The following is a 17,020-nucleotide window of genomic DNA, read 5'->3' on the forward strand; positions in this document are numbered from 1 at the left end:
CATACCAGAAGAGGGTATCGGATCTCAATACGGATGGTTATGAGCCAACATTGAGGATGCTGAGAACTGAACTCAGCAACTGTGGAAGAGCTATAAACCACTGAGCCATCTCTCCAGCCCCTTGCAATTCTTTTATTAGATTTAATTCTTTGCCCCTTTGGAAGCTTTTTGTGAATGGAATTATTTTTTTTAATTTCATATAGAATTGATCTATTGTTGATACATAGATATTAAATACTTGTATCTACCTTGGGTATCTTGACCATGATGAGCTCATTTTATTACTTGTAGTACCTTTATGAAAATGTGGATTCAAGAGTATATGTTGTATATTGTATTCACAAATATAGTTTTCCCTCTTTCTTTCCAAGGTAGCTTCCCATAGCTTTCTTATAATGTCGTAATACATTGACTAGAAGTGCTGAGAGCCTATGTCCAGCTTTAAGGGGCATAATCAGGCTTTTGTCAAGATATAGAGTACTAATCATAGATTGTTCTAGGCGTATGCTTTATAAGATGGAGCATTTATTCTTGCCTGGGTATCAGATGGTTTTCAATTTTTTTTTCCTATTCAGATAATTGTATTTTTACTTAATTGCTTTTTATTATCTTTATATGGAATTTACTGTCACAATTGCTCTTATATTAAGCCAACCTTGCATTTGTTGAATTCACCTTCTATTGTTATTATCATATAGCTTATTTTTTCTTGTGCTTGTGGCTTTGCATTGCTCATTTTTGTGTGTGTGTGTGTGTGAAATTTTGTGTGTATATCAAGAGAAACACAGTGTTTTACAGCCAAATTATAACACAAATGAACCATATATTCCATTTTTCATTTATTTAAAAATATAAAATGACAAGTATATTCTTATAATAAATTTCCTTGAAAATAATCTTTCTTAGAAAAAGTAAAGACTTGGTTTGTAGTTTTTCACACATAGACATGTATAAATACTTAATTTTTTATTTCATTTTTATTCATGATCATAAACTAAACTTTGCAATCCAGCTAGACTTGGAGGGGAACGAGGAAAATATGGAACCCAAAGAACTTTAGTGGGAGCAGGAATTACAGGACACTGTGAGCATATGGGGTGGGGGCGCTCTCCTAAGCTACAGAAGGAGTGGTTTGGTGGGTAAAATGCCTGCAATTCAAAAGAAATTAGAGTTGTTCACATCAGACTCGATGATCGTCTTGCTGATCTTACCATTCCTGGACTCCATGGCTTCCACGATGTCCATGCCTTCTCTTATCTTCCCAAAGACCACATGCCTGCCATCGAGCCATTCAGTCTCGGCAGTGCAGATAAAACAAAACAAAACAAAACAAAACAAAACAAAGCAAAACAAAACAAAGCAAAACAAAACTGGGAACCGTTTGTGTTTGGTCCAGCATTTGCCATGGACAAGATGCCAGGACTTGTATGCTTCAGGGTGAAGTTCTCATCCTCAAATTTCTCTCCGTAGGTAGACCGGCCGCCAGTGCCATTATGGCGTGGAGTCACCACGCTGGCACGTGAAACCTGGAATAATTCTGTGGAAGGAGGAAAGCTTATAGCTAAATCCTTTCTTTCCAGTTCTCAGAGCACGGAAGTTTTCTGTTGTCTTTGGAACTTGGCAAACAGAGAGGAGACGCGGCACAGGGGCTCTCCATCTGTTGTGATGTGAGAGAACATGGAGGGGTTGACCTTGGCTGCAGCAAGCAGTGACAGGCGACAGCAGAGTCTGCAAAGCCTCGTATTTGATTTTTAAGGACTGTTTGAGGTAGATTTTTTTTTAAATTCTCAAATTCAACTTAAGTGCCTCATGCATAGGGTTGCGATGGATTTTCATACTTGACTATTTATCCCGTAATCTTTCGTGGTCCATTAGGTTCAAGAGTATTTGGGAGAACCCTTGGGATAGTTAACTATTGTGTCATATAATTTTATTTCCTCTTTTGAGAAGTCATTTTGCGAATGTAAATTATCTGTCGATTGTGGTCTCTGGAGTGATGAGCTCTATTTTCCTGCTGCTTTCAGACTCTTCTTCACAGCTTCCAACAGCTGAGTGTGCGTTTTTTAGCTGTGGACTTCCTCATGCCTCTCCTGCTTAGGTTGTGCTGAGAATCTTACATGTCCAAATTAGTACTTCAGCACAATTTTGAGGTATCTTAACTATTATTTTAAAAACTTTGCTACCTATTACTTTTTTCTTCTCCAACATTTAGGCATCCAGAGTGCCTACATGTTTTTTTCTCAAATCTTTGAGGTTATTTCTTTTCAGTTCTTTATTACTTTATTGTTCCATTTGTTTCCTCCCAAACTAAACTTGGTGTGTAGTTTTTCACATATAAACTTCTAAGTACTTAATTTTTTCTACCACCTAAGTCCTGTGAAGCCTTATTGCTCCAGTAATAGCTTTTTAGAAACACTACATAGTGTTTTGTCTTTAAATTTTTCATTTGGTTATTCTAAATAATTTATGTCTTATTTGGTGAATAGCTATCATAATACTTCCATTTTTTAACATGGCTTTCATTAGTTCTTTGAACATATTTATAATATCTGCCTTGAATTATCTACTAACCACATCGTGTTTTTCTCCTCAGAGACAATCTCTAGTTACCACTGTGTTCCCTAAATATGGTTGCTTTCCATGTTTCTCTGCAGTTTGTCTGAAAAATGGACATTTTAAATAAGCTTTGGATTGTATGTTTGACTCCTCTGAGTATTGTTCTTATGGTTGTTTCCTTGTTTGTGTCTTGACTGCCTTGATATTGTAGACATACTCTCTTACAGAGCGGTCAATATAACCCTCGTTATACTGCTGTGAAAATACTGACTAGTAAAGAATCAGACAGCACCTGGGAGAGAGGGAACACAGCTCTGTTCACATATGATGTTGTCTAAGATGATACATTGCAAATGTTTAGAGGTAACCCACATTTTTCACAGTTTTTATATGTTAGGTAACAGTGTTGAAGTAGTCTACATGACCATTACAGGGTGATATTTCAATTTACCTAACAATGGGAATTTTCACCACAATTACTCATATTTACAGGAACAAATGTTGCAAGAGGCAGTTAAAATATTCCTTTGTGGGCAGAAAAAATAATCTGTGGTTTGACCAGATAGATGTGGTAATCATTTTGTAAGAGAAGAAATTTTGCATTCCCAACCTAACAGGAATGGGTGCTATCAAGGTAGCAGAACTCAGACTATTTAAGAATTTCAGAAATAAAGCTTTAACTCATTCTGTTTCTAACTCCTACATCGTCCTGTATTTCTAGGCGAGAATTGTTATGATGTTACCTTACTTGGATCAAGGTACGGTGTCATGTCGCTTAGTCTGTCCTTCAACCCAATTTGCCAAGGATGAACATGAGCTTCTAACCTTCCTACCTCACCTTCCCCTGAACACTGGGGTTATAGGCAATCATTCTACGAAGTGAGTTACATCCTTATTTTCAAGGATTTTTAAAAGTATCAATATGTTGAAAAGTTTCATGGGACATATTTAACTCAGAATCTAGCATTTTATCTAGCAGTACTATATTAAATATGCCAAAAAGTGGCATTTGATGTCATATGACCTCATATAGCTAACCTAGGCTTAAACTCTCCATGTAGCTGAAGCTAGCCTATAATTCCCAGTCTTCCTGTGTCTACTTCTCCAGAAGTAATAGAATTACAGGAATTCCACCATATCAACTCTTTTTTCATCCTTTGAATTTATTTAATCTATTTAATCAAAGTTGTATTTTTATTTAAAAGTATGTCTGATGTATATTAATACTAATGCATACTAATCTTATTCTGTCCTTCCTGAAGACACTAGAAGATATGAAAGGAAAAACATAGCTTTTACACATATCCATACAGCCAAGTTACAAAAACAAAATATAAAGCAGGAGACAGTCCATTGAGCAGAGCAGAAAAAATTATTTAATGGCTTAGAAACTGCTATAAGAATATTATTTTTTTCCACCAAAGTTCATAAATTTGAATAAGTTCCGAAAAATTATTAGTATTTTATGACAGAATGTAATTGTAGCCAGCACAAGACACATTGAAGGCCAATGAACCAGAATTCAGAGACAGGGTCCAGCAACATGAAGAAAATGAGTGACATTATGATTGTTAGCAAGTGTGACTCTAGAACGACACTGCATGTGATTATTTGTTATCTATTTTTATACTTTTAAATTAAAACATAGTTATATCTTTCCCCCAAACCCTTCATACACTTTCCTCACTCTATCTCACGCTCTTGGTCTCTCTTACTTTAATTGCTACTATTATGTATGTGTATAAATGATACATATGCAAGTACAACCTGCATGATCAGGTTAGTGTTGATTGCATGTATGTCATTTCAGGGCTTATCACTTGCAATTGGATGAACAATTAGGTGGCTGCTTTCTGAGGGCAGCTAATTTTCCATCTCTCCGCAGTTCTTAGCTGCCTTTATCTCTTTTTCTGTATGGTTGGTGACCAGTGATATTCCCCCTTCTATGTTAGCATGGTTTTTGGTATTGTCAGGACCTATTTAAGCAACCATTTTATTGAGATATCATTTATGTAGCTTGAGGGTCACATCTAGGAGACACAATCTATCAATAGACTTCCTGATCCTCTTAGTTTTTCTGATTTCTCTTTCCATTATGTTCCCTTAACTTTAGTGCAGGAGTTGTGTTTTAGATATATCCATTGGGTCTGGGTACCCCATAATCAGTCCTCTTTTGCATTTATTGTGGTTGGTTGCATCTTTTAAATGATGAGGGGTGAGAGTTACACTTATGGGGAGTGTAAGGACATATGTTTAACTAGAAACTATACTAGTTCTGTAAAGTGGTTATAGATCTTCTCTATGATCACACTACTTCTAAGTAGTTGAATAGGCTTCCATTACCAGGCACTATTTCCCTTCTGTTAAGACAGATACCTTAAGTCCAAATAGAACACTGCTGGTCACTCCAGTATCTATGCACCACTGAAACTTACTTTCTGTTCATTTCTTTTCCTCTTACACCAGAATGACATTTGTATAAAGTTCCCTCTTTGTGAGTAGAGGGATAAGTACAGGTGCTGCCTGTGAATACTGTACATTGTGAATATTACAGTTACGTTTTCTTAGATTTGTTTTTTTTTTTAAGAGAACGTGGAAATTTATATGCTTAACAGCAATGTAACATATAGCTTAACTTTCTCAGGTGTTTTCAAAGTGGCCTGATTTCCAGTGCTATTTTCATGCACAGTTGAAGTGACAGCCTTCTGAAATTTCTACTGAATGGTGTAATTTTCAACAAATTTTCTTTACTTTGTTTAGACAGAGTGCAATTATACTTCAGCCTGGAAATTCTGGTCTCAGCTCTGGGACAGGAATTAGGGAAAATTTTGCAACTCACATCCTTCTAGGAGTTGTTTGTTTCTGGCCCTTTAGAAGATCACCTTAAAAAGCAGCTAATAGTATTCAGTCAAACTTGAGACAGTTCATGTGAAAGTCTATAATCATGTTTTTCTGCATAACTCTCTCATTCCCACAGATTCTAGTCACTTTAGATGCTTCAAATTGTATCTCTTTTATTCACTGGGCCACTATTGTCATTAGAACTTTCCTGGTGACCCTCAGTCTGAATAACACCTGTAGGCACAGAGCACACATGCCCACAACGCTTGATTCACCTGTCTTCCCTGTCCCTAGGAGTGATAATCTTGAATGTTTCCTATTGTTCACTGTTTGAAAATAGTTTCAGATTTTTTCCTCCTGTGTGACTGCTTTTAATGAAAGAAAATTCCTGCTACAACATCCTCATGATGGGCAAATGTATAACTTCCCAGCATGCCCTTGATGAGTGAAGCTGTAGAGGATTCTTTCCAAGATTAAGGTAATAAATGTCAATATGTAGGGGCAGAATGCACTGTTAAGTTCTGATTTTCAGAAATCTGTATTTCCCACATTTTAGTTCAGTTTTGTGTATTTTTTCTACTGGCTTCCAAGAAATTTAAGAGCATGGTAAAACCAGTGTAAAGTGTGTGTGTGTGTGTGTGTGTGTGCGCGCGCGCGCGCATGTGTGAATGACAAAGAGAGGCAGAGACAGAGACAGAGATAGACAGAGAGACAGAGAGGGTCAGGGTAATGTTCTTCGAATTATGATCTAGAAGAAGAATTAAAGAGGATTCTTACAATATGATACATTCGATTCAAACAAACTAGTTGATAAAAGAGATTCAATGAAAATTAATAAGATACAGATCACAGCTTAAAGAATTAGAGTGAATCTTGGGCTCTGAAATGAGATGGAAAAGAATATGATTCTTGAATGTGTTGTTTGACGATAATGAGGGTCAAAGAATTCTGAACAGTACTTGTTAATTAAACTATATAGTAAATGGTACTTTTTTTTGGTGATTTGTAGTTTTGATTTTATATTTGAGATTTTACTCCAATATGTTTAAACTATGTGCATCTTCTTCCCCAACTGGTCCCCAATCCATACAACATTACCCTGACCCTCTCTGTCTCTGTCTTTGTCTCTGACTATCTCTGTCTATCTCTGTCTCTGTCTCTCTGTCTATCTCTGTCTCTGTCTCTGCCTCTCTCTGTCTACACACAATCTTGAGTCTTTTTAAACAAGCATAAGGGTAAAGACACTCCAAATATACTGCTTGTGGTCCTTCTCATTTCAAAATCACATAGTAGAAGAAGGGTAGGAAAACAATTACAGTGAAATTTGAGCTTGGTGTATGTTGCATCTTTACATTTAACATACCTAATTATGATAATAGTCATCTATGTCAAATGTCATCTCTACTTTTAAAATAACAAGGTGAAATCTTAGCAGATTTCAGTTTATAAAGTATTGGCAGAAAGATATACCTGAGATAAGATGCATTCTTACAGGTCCTAACATAAGCGAGGAAGAGATGAAGGAAAGAACTGGTGACTTGTGAACAAAAGATTTATGTATGTATGTATGTATGTATGTATGTATGTATGTATGTATGTATGTATTTTTACACTCCAGATTTTATTCCCCTCCTGGTCTACCCTCCAACTAATCCACATCCCATACCTTCTCCCCTCCCCTCTGTCTCCACAAGGATGTCCCCACCCTGCCAGACCTCTAAACTTCTTGGGGCTTCCAGTCTCTTGAGGGTTGGGTGCATCTTCTCTAACTGAACCCAGACCCGGGAGTCTTCTGCTGTATATGTGTGTTGGGGGCCTCATCTCAGCTGGTGTATGCTGCTTGATTGGGAGGACCCTCCAGAATGTACCAGAGACCTGGGAGGTAGGAGACTCTCAGGACTCAAAGTGAGGGACCCAAGATAAAAAAAAAAACCCTACAGTGGGAAGAGGGAACTTGTTGAGCCCACCTCCAGCAGAAAGACAGGACATCAAGTGAGAGATGGGGTTGCTATGCCACAATCAAAACTCTGACCCATAATTGTTTCTGTCTGAAAGAACTGCAGGGATGGAAAGAAGGAAAAGAAGGTCCCGTGACAGGCCCAAAGTAGAATCCAGCTGAAGGGAAGCCCCGAGGTCTGACACCATTACTAAGGCTATGGAGCACTCACAAAAAGGGACCTAATATGACTGTCCTCCGAAGGACCCAGAAAGCAGCTGAAGGAGTCAGATGCAGATGTGTGCACCCAACCAATGGACAGAAGCTGCTGACCCCTCTGTTGAATTAGGAAAAAGCTGGAGGAAGCTGAGAAGGAGGGCAACCTTGTAGGAGGACCAGCAGTCTCAATTTACCTGAACCCCTGAGATCTCTCAGACACTGGATCACCAACCAGGCTGCATACACCAGCTGATATGAGGCTCCCAACAAGAGATGTCTTATAAATAAAAGTATCATAAATTTAATCTTTTTAATATTATGAAAAATGCTATTGGACTATAGAAGCAAATAAGACGCTGTTTAAATTCGTCTTTTTTTTAACTTACAGGATTGGATCATTTTATTGTATGTTGGACTGTTATAATTTAAGGTATAGTAAAGTAGCAGCATCAACAACAATAAACTGTATTAGCTTACATGATGAATGAGTCTGTAGATTGGTTATGTAGAATGTATGCCCAAAGTAGCATTGAGTGATACAATTCTTACACCAATAATACTTTAATGTGTGTTAGCATGCATATAATATACCCTTTTTTTTGAAAACTAGAAAAATTTTCTATTTCTTTTAGGAATTTCATACATGAGAATTTCATATATATCCAAATCCCCAGCTAACAATTTGTTTTTGCCACAATCTTTTGAAAAAAAATAATTGTTTCTTTTTGTTTTCATGTCTAATTTGCCAACTATACCATAACTCCTAACAAAAGATAATTGCAATAAATATTCCTTTAAGGAAACAAAAATATTATTTATTTCTCGCTACCAACAATTAACAAAATCCCACCTTTTCCTAAAAAGTTTCTTTACTATTTTGTTTTCCTTCACGCCTAGAAATTATATTGAGATAATTACTTGTTTCTTTCATTTTCTCTTATTTGTTTTTCACTTTATAATTTAATTACAACATTTATCTTCTCTTATCTTTTAGAAAGACTTCCATGTAACTCTCCCTGTGTTCCTTCAAATTCATGACCTGCTTTTTGTTAATTGCTATTTCATACTTATAGGTGTTTATATATGCATATATGCATATATTCCTAAATATAACAGGTTTAATTGCTTTAAAACTGGCCCCTTACCTTGTATTCGTGTTTCCATACTTACTTTCATCATCCAAAATGTTTTAGAAACATCTCAGTTACTCAAGTACTGTCATCCTCCAAGCCCCAAAAGGGTAGATTCTGCATAACCAGTGATTGGGGAAGTGTCTGTTACAGTATTGAGTGCATTTAATTATTTAATGAATAAGCAATGAGTGTCCAGTTATTCAATGCTGGTGGAGACACAGCTAAACTTTTTCTGCTGTGTTAACATTTCAGATAATAATCCAAAGTCAAGTACTGAACAACAGCATCTTTACAATCTAAGAGGATTGGCTTTAGCTGAGTACCTTGACTCGGGCACAGATTCTTCACTGGGGTAATATTGAAAGATTTGGTAATATTTGAAAACATTTCTGGCTTTTGCTCCTCAAAGGACTAAGAATTATCTAATGGTAAAGATAACCATGCCGCTGAGCATCCAATGATATGGGCCACCATGCCCTAACAAACAAAGATTTACTAAAAATGTGGTTCAGAATGCATCTCCTAAAAGTTTATTATTTTTATTATTATTTTTTACCCACTGTTCAACCTATAGAGCTAAAAGACAAAGAAAATCAAGCAAAATTTTCTTAAAAGGGAGGAATTATTGGGGGCAAAACATCACACATCTTAGTTGAATATTGGCCAAGTTGCCTAGACTCATTCATTTGCTTGCTTATTTTGAGTCTGGGTTTTAGAAGTACCTTGAATCACACTGGAAGGACATTATTTGGGGAATTCTAAGAATATGGGTGAACATCTTTATGATGTCAGGAAATGTGTGGTGGGAGAATATGAAACAGATGCAAGTTTTTCTGCTTCAGGCATGAGATAACCATTGGAGACTCATACATTTGACAGTCTGATTCCTTGGAGGAAAATAGTGTTGAGACTTGAATTGGTCTTATGTTTTTTAGCCCAGTCTATACATTAATCCATAAATGAGTGAGTAATTGGTAAGTAGGGATCAAATAGAGTAAGTAGTTCACTGTGGGTTCACTTGTTAACAGTGTGTCTTGTCCCTGGTCCCTTTTCTTTCATTCTCTGTTCCATGGCTACAATGAAATGTATGTTCTTTCTGTGTACCAATGACTTATAAAATTATAGAGCAGGTTCCTTCACCATTCTTTCTGCCATGATGCCTCAATACAAGTTTAGAAGCAATGGAGCCATTCTGGAAATCAGTCTGGAGGTTCCTCAGAAAATTGGACATTGAACTGCCTGAGGATCCAGCTATACCTCTCTTGGGCATATACCCAAAAGATGCCCCAACATATAAAAAAGACACGTGCTCCACTATGTTCATTGCAGTCTTATTTATAATAGCCAGAAGCTGGAAAGAACCCAGATGCCCTTCAACAGAGGAATGGATACAGAAATTGTGGTACATCTACACAATGGAATATTACTCAGCTATCAAAAACAACGAGTTTATGAAATTCGTAGGCAAATGGTTGGAACTGGAAAATATCATCCTGAGTGAGTTAACCCAATCACAGAAAGACATACATGGTATGCACTCATTGATAAGTGGCTATTAGCCCAAATGCTTGAATTACCCTAGATGCCTAGAACAAATGAAACTCAAGACGGATGATCAAAATGTGAATGCTTCACTCCTTCTTTAAAAGGGGAAAAAGAATACCCTTGGCAGGGAAGAGAGAGGCAAAGATTAAAACAGAGACTGAAGGAACACCCATTCAGAGCCTGCCCCACATGTGGCCCATACATATACAGCCACCCAATTAGACAAGATGGATGAAGCAAAGAAGTGCAGACCGACAGGAGCCGGATGTAGATCGCTCCTGAGAGACACAGCCAGAATACAGCAAATACAGAGGCGAATGCCAGCAGCAAACCACTGAACTGAGAATAGGACCCCGTTGAAGGAATCAGAGAAAGAACTGGAAGAGCTTGAAGGGATCGAGACCCCATATGTACAACAATGCCAAGCAACCAGAGCTTCCAGGGACTAAGCCACTACCTAAAGACTATAAATGGACTGACCCTGGACTCTGACCTCATAGGTAGCAATGAATATCCTAGTAAGAGCACCAGTGGAAGGGGAAGCCCTGGGTCCTGCTAAGACTGAACCCCAGTGAACTAGACTGTTGGGGGGGGCGGCAATGGGGGGAGGGTTGGGAGGGGAACACCCATAAGGAAGGGGAGGGGGGATGGGGATGTTTGCCCGGAAACCGGGAAAGGGAATAACACTAGAAATGTATATAAGAAATATTCAAGTTAATAAAAAAAAAAAAAAAGAAGCAATGGAGCCAGTTGATCATGGACTAAAACCACTAAAATAGATTTTTCTCTCTATATTGTTTCTCTTAGATATTTTGTCAATGGCAGAAAGTTAGCACCAAAACATTAACTTTTGCTTTGAAGGACTGCACCAGTTCCCCATATGGTAACTGAGTATCTCAAAATGTAACTTGTCTCAAGGTAGTTCTCTAGGCAAGGTGTTGTAGCAATCTGAATTATAGGAATGTCTCTTGGTCAAGGAGATAATAGAAAGGCCAATTGTGTATTGTTTTCCTCCTTGAGAATACTGAACCTTGGGGAGGTCAATATGGAACTACAAATGTGCTCCATGAAGAAATATTGTTTGTCAGACTAAGACACAAAGAAGGTAGATCGCAACATCCATTTTCTCCCTTGTGTCCATGCCCTGACCTCTGTCTGATTATCCATGCAATTGAGGATGAAGAAGACCAATGTCCACAGAAGGACCAAATAAATAAAGATAGGCCAAAAAGAGAAAACAAGGCACACTAGAAAGATAAATCCCATGCACATTGATGTAAGAACAGAATGAAGAGTGTCAAAATGGCAGTTTTGCTCTAAATCAAGGCTTCTTAAACTTTCCACTCATGACTCTTTCTTGCCAGATAATTTTTATATAGCCTTGCACATGTAGGCATGTGAAAATTTTTCTTATAATAAAATAATGCAGAAATATGAATTACAAATATACTTATATTAAATATAAATTTTAGAATATATTAAGGAATTATGCTGGCTTAGCAAAGTGGCAACAGTAGATACTTTCCTAAGATCCATGACTTCAATAGCCCTGGGTAGCTGCCTATGATTTCAGTACTAGGCAAATTATTTTTTCTGTTAAGTAGTCCATAAGTCCAATTGGATGGATGTTGTACATACCTGAAATGCAAGTGTCACTTCTTGTACCTTTATGAATATTTTTGCTGTGCTTGTAATTATTGTTTTTGTAAGTATTGCAGCTGGGTAGGATTGACAATACCTTCCCTCCCTTTCCAGCATGCATAATATTTTTCAGAAGCATGGAAGCTAGACTGCAGAAAAGAGCCTTTTATGTCAGATACAGCTCAAATCATCTGAGTACTGTGCCTTCAGTATGCTTTTAAATAAAAGCCCCATACCCAGCAAAACAACCCCTTTTGACTAGTTAGGATAGTCTACACAACTCCCAATATGATATAAGCTATTGATGTAGTCAATTGGTTGCCTCTCATGGTTTGAGTCTGGGGCCCTATGGGCAAAGACACTGCATACTGAAGGGCCAAGTTACTCCCAGAGAGAGCAAGACAAGCAAACACCAGAGACAGCCCAATGGCTAGAGGCAAGCACAGGAACCTAATCAACAGGAACCAAGACTACCTGGCATCATCAGAGCCCAGTACTCCCACCAAAGAAAATACTGGATATCCAAACACACCAGAAAGGCAAGATTTAGATTTGAAGTCACATTTTTTGAAAATGATGGAAGACTTTAAGAAAGACATGAAGAACTCCCTTAGAGAAATGCAGGAAAGCACAAGTAAACAAGTAGAAGTCCTTAGAGAGGAAACACAAAAAATTACTGAAAGAATTACAGGAAAACACAACCAAACAGATGGAGGAATTGAAAAGGAAATAGAAACAATAAAGAAAGCACAAAGGGAGACAACCCTGGATATAGAAAACCAAAGGAATGGACAAGGAGCTGTAGACACAAACATCACCAACAGATTACAAGAGATAGAAGAGAGAATCTCAGGGGCAGAAGATTCCATAGAAAACATCAACACAACTGTCAAGGATAATGTAGAACGCAAAAAGTTCCTAGCCCAAAACATACAGGAAATCCAGGACACAATTAGAAGATCAAACCTAAGGATAATAGGTATAGAAGGAAAGGAAGACTCCCAACTTAAGGGGCTAGTAAATATATTCAACAAAGTTGTAGAAGAAAACTTCCCTAACCTAAAGAAAGAGATGCCCATAAACATACAAGAAGCCTACAGAACTCCAAATAGATTGGACCAGAAGAGAAATCCCTTAAATAGTTAAATAGTTAAAACACCAAATGCACAAAACAAAGAAAGACTATTAAAAGCAGTAAGGGAAAAAGGTCAAGTGACATATAAAGGCAGACCAATAAGAATTACACCAGACTTCTCACCAGAGACTATGAAAGCCAGAAGATCCTGGACGAATGTCATACGGACCCTAAGAGAACACAAATGCCAGCCCAAGTTACTGTATCCAGCAAAACTTTCAATTAAAATAGATGGAGAAACCAAGATATTCCATGACAAAACCAAATTTATGCAATATCTTTCTATAAATCCAGCCCTACAAAGAGTAATGGATGGAAAACTCCAACACAAGGAGTGAAACTACACTGTACAGAAAGCAAGAATATGATTTCCTTTCAAAGAAACCAAAAGAGAGACAAACAAACATAATTCCTCTAACAGTGAAAATAACAGGAAGTGACAATCACTATTCTTTAATATCTCTCAACATCAATGGACTCAATTCCCCAATAAAAAGACATAGACTAACAGACTGGATATGTAAAAAAGGAGCCAGCATTTTGCTGCATGCAGAAAATACACCTCAGAGACAAAGACAGACACTACCTCAGAGGAAATGGCTGGAAAACAATTTTCCAAGCAAATGGCCCAAAGAAACAAGGTGGGGGTGACATTCTAATATCAAATACAATTGACTTTCAAACAAAAGTCGTTAAAAAAGATAAGGAATGACACTTCATGTTCATCAAAGGAAAAGTCCACCAAGATGAACTCTCAATCCTAAATATCTATGCTCCAAATGCAAGGGCACCTACATTCATAAAAGAAATCTTACTAAAGCTCAAAGTACACACATTGTACCTCACACGGTAATAGTAGGGAATTTCAACACCTCACTCTCATCACTGGACAGATCATGGAAACAGAAATTAAACTGAGACATAGAGAAACTAACAGACGTTATGAAACAATTGGATTTAGCAGATATTTACAGAACATTCAATCCTAAAACAAAAGGATATACCTTCTTCTCAGCACCTCATGGAACCTTCTCCAAAATTGATCATATAATCTGTCACAAAACAGGCCTCAACAGATACAGGAAGATAGAAATAATCCCATGCATCCTATCAGATCACCACGCACTAAGACTGGTCTTCAATAACAACAATAACAGAAAGCCCATGTATATATGGAAGTTGAACAATGGTCTACTCAATGACAACTTGGTCAAGGAAGAAATAAAGAAAGAAATTAAAGACTTCTTAGAATTTAATGAAAATGAAGAAACAACATTCACAAACTTATGGAACTCAGTGAAAATGGTACTAAGAGGAAAACTCATAGCTTTGAGTGCCTGCAAAAAGAAACAGGAGAGAGCATTTATCAGCAGCTTGAGAGCACAACTTAAAGCTCTAGAACAAAAAGAAAGAAATAAACCCATGAGGAGTAGAAGGCAGAAATAATCAAACTCAGAGCTGAAATCAACCAAGTAGGAACAAAAAGGACTATACAAAGAATCAACAAAAGCAGGAGCTGGTTCTTTGAGAAAATCAACGAGATAGATAAACCCTTAGCCAGACTAACCAGAGGTCACAGAGAGTATATCCAAATTAAGAAAATCAGAAATGAAAAGGGAGACATAACAATAGAATCTGAAGAAATTAAAAAAATCATGAGATCCTACTACAAAAGCCTAAATTCAACAAAACTGGAAAATATGGAGGAAATGGACAATTTTCTAGACAGATACCAGGTACCAAAATTAAATCAGGAACAAATAAATCATCTAAACAACCCCATAACTCCTAAAGAAATAGAAGCAGTTATTAAAAGTCTCCCAACGAAAAAGAGTCCAGGTCCAGATGGGTTCAGTGCAGAATTCTATCAGACCTTCATAGAAGACCTCATACCAATACTGTCTAAAATATTCCACAAAATTGAAACAGACAGAGCACTACCAAATTCCTTCTATGAAGCCATAATTACTCTTACACCAAACCACACAAAGACCCAACAAAGAAAGAGAATTTCAGACCAATTTCCATTATGAATATTGATGCAAAAATATTTAATAAAATTCTTGCAAACCGAATCCAAGAACACATCAAAACAATCATCCATCATGATCAAGTAGGCTTCATCCCATGGATGCAGATACGGTTTAATATATGAAAATCCATCAATGTAATCCACTATATAAACAAACTCAAAGATAAAAACCACATCGTCATTTCATTAAATGCTGAGCAAGCATTTGACAAAATTCAACACCCCTTCATAATAAAAGTCCTGGAAAGTTCAGGAATTCAAGGCCTATATCTAAACACAGTAAAAGCAATATACAGTAAACCAGTAGCTAACATCAAACTAAGTGGAGAGAAACCTGAAGCAATCTCACTAAAATCAGGAACTAGACAAAGCTACCCACTCTCTCCCTACTTATTCAATATAGTACTCGAAGTCCTAGCCAGAGCAATCAGACAGTGAAGGGAGGTCAGAGGGATTCAAATTGTAAGGGAAGAAATCAAAATATCACTATTTGCAGATGATATGATAGTGTACTTAAGCGACCTCAAAAGTTCCACCAGAGAACTACTTAACCTGATAAACAACTTCAGCAAAATGTCAGGGTACAAAATTAACTCAAACAAATCAGTAGCCTTCCTCTACTCAAAGGATAAACAGGCTGAGAAAGAAATTAAGGAAACGACACCCTTCACAATAGTCCCAAATAACATAAAATATCTTGGTGTGACTTTAACCAAGCAAGTGAAAGATCTGTATGATAAGAACTTCAAGCCTCTGAAGAAAGAAATTGAAGATCTCAGAAGATGGAAAGATCTACCATGCTCATGGATTGGCAGGACTAATATAGTAAAGGTGGCCATTTTGCCAAAAGCAATCTACAGATTCAGTGCAATCCCCATGAAAATTCCTATTCAATTCTTTATAGAGATAGAAAGAGAAATTTGCCAATTCATATGGAATAACAAAAAACCCAGGATAGCGAAAACTATACTCAGCAATAAAAGAACTTCTGGGGGAATCACCATCCCTGACTTTAAGCAATATTACATGGCAATAGTCATAAAAACTGTATGGTATTGGTACAGAGACAGGCAGGTAAATAAGTGGAACAGAATTGAAGACTAAGAAATGAACCCACACACCTATAGCCACTTGATCTTTGACAAAGGGGCTAAAACCATCCAATGGAAGAAAGCATTTTCAACAAATGGTTCTGGTTCAAGTGGAGGTCAGCATGTAGAAGAATGCAAATTGATCCATTTTTATCACCATGTACAATGTTTAAGTCAAAGTGGATCAAGGACCTCCACATCAAACAGATACACTCAAACTAAAAGAAGAAAAAATATGGAAGCGTCTCAAACACATGGACACTGGGGAAATTTTTCTGAACAAAACACCAATGGCTTATGCTCTAAGATCAAGAATCGACAAATGGGATCTCATAAAACTGCAAAGCTTCTGTAAGGCAAAGGACACTGTTGTTAGAACAAAACAGCAACCAACAGATAGGGAAAAGATCTTTACCAATCCTACATCTAATAGAGGGCTAATATCCAAAATATACAAAGAACTCAAGAAATTAGACTCCAGAGAGCCATATCACCCTATTAAAAATGGGGTAAACAAAACATTCTCAGCTGAGGATTATCGAATGGCCAAAAAGCACCTAAAGAAATGTTCAACATCCTTAGTCATCAGGGAAATGCAAATCAAAATAACCATGAGATTCTACCTCACACCAGTGAGAATGGCTAAGATCAAAAACTCAGGTGACAGCAGATGCTGGCAAGGATGTGGAGAAAGAGCAACACTCCTCCATTGTTGGTGGGATTGCAAACTGGTACAACTCTGGAAATCAGTCTGGAGGTTCCTCAGAAAATTGGACATTGAACTACCTGAGGACCCAGCTATACCTCTCTTGGGTATATACCCCAAAGTTGCTCCAACATACAACAAAGACACATGCTCCATTATGTTCATAGCAGCCTTATTTATAATAG

General features: G+C 37.2%; 1 pseudogene; it reads right to left on the reverse strand.

Moving 5' to 3' along the window:
* Positions 1 to 1,155: 1,155 nt before the first annotated feature.
* LOC116892434 lies at positions 1,156 to 3,326 on the reverse strand (annotated as a pseudogene).
* Between the last annotated feature and the right edge of the window lie 13,694 nt (positions 3,327 to 17,020).

Source organism: Rattus rattus, chromosome 1 (assembly GCF_011064425.1).
Source record: "Rattus rattus isolate New Zealand chromosome 1, Rrattus_CSIRO_v1, whole genome shotgun sequence".
NCBI classification, from domain to species: Eukaryota; Metazoa; Chordata; class Mammalia; order Rodentia; family Muridae; genus Rattus; species Rattus rattus.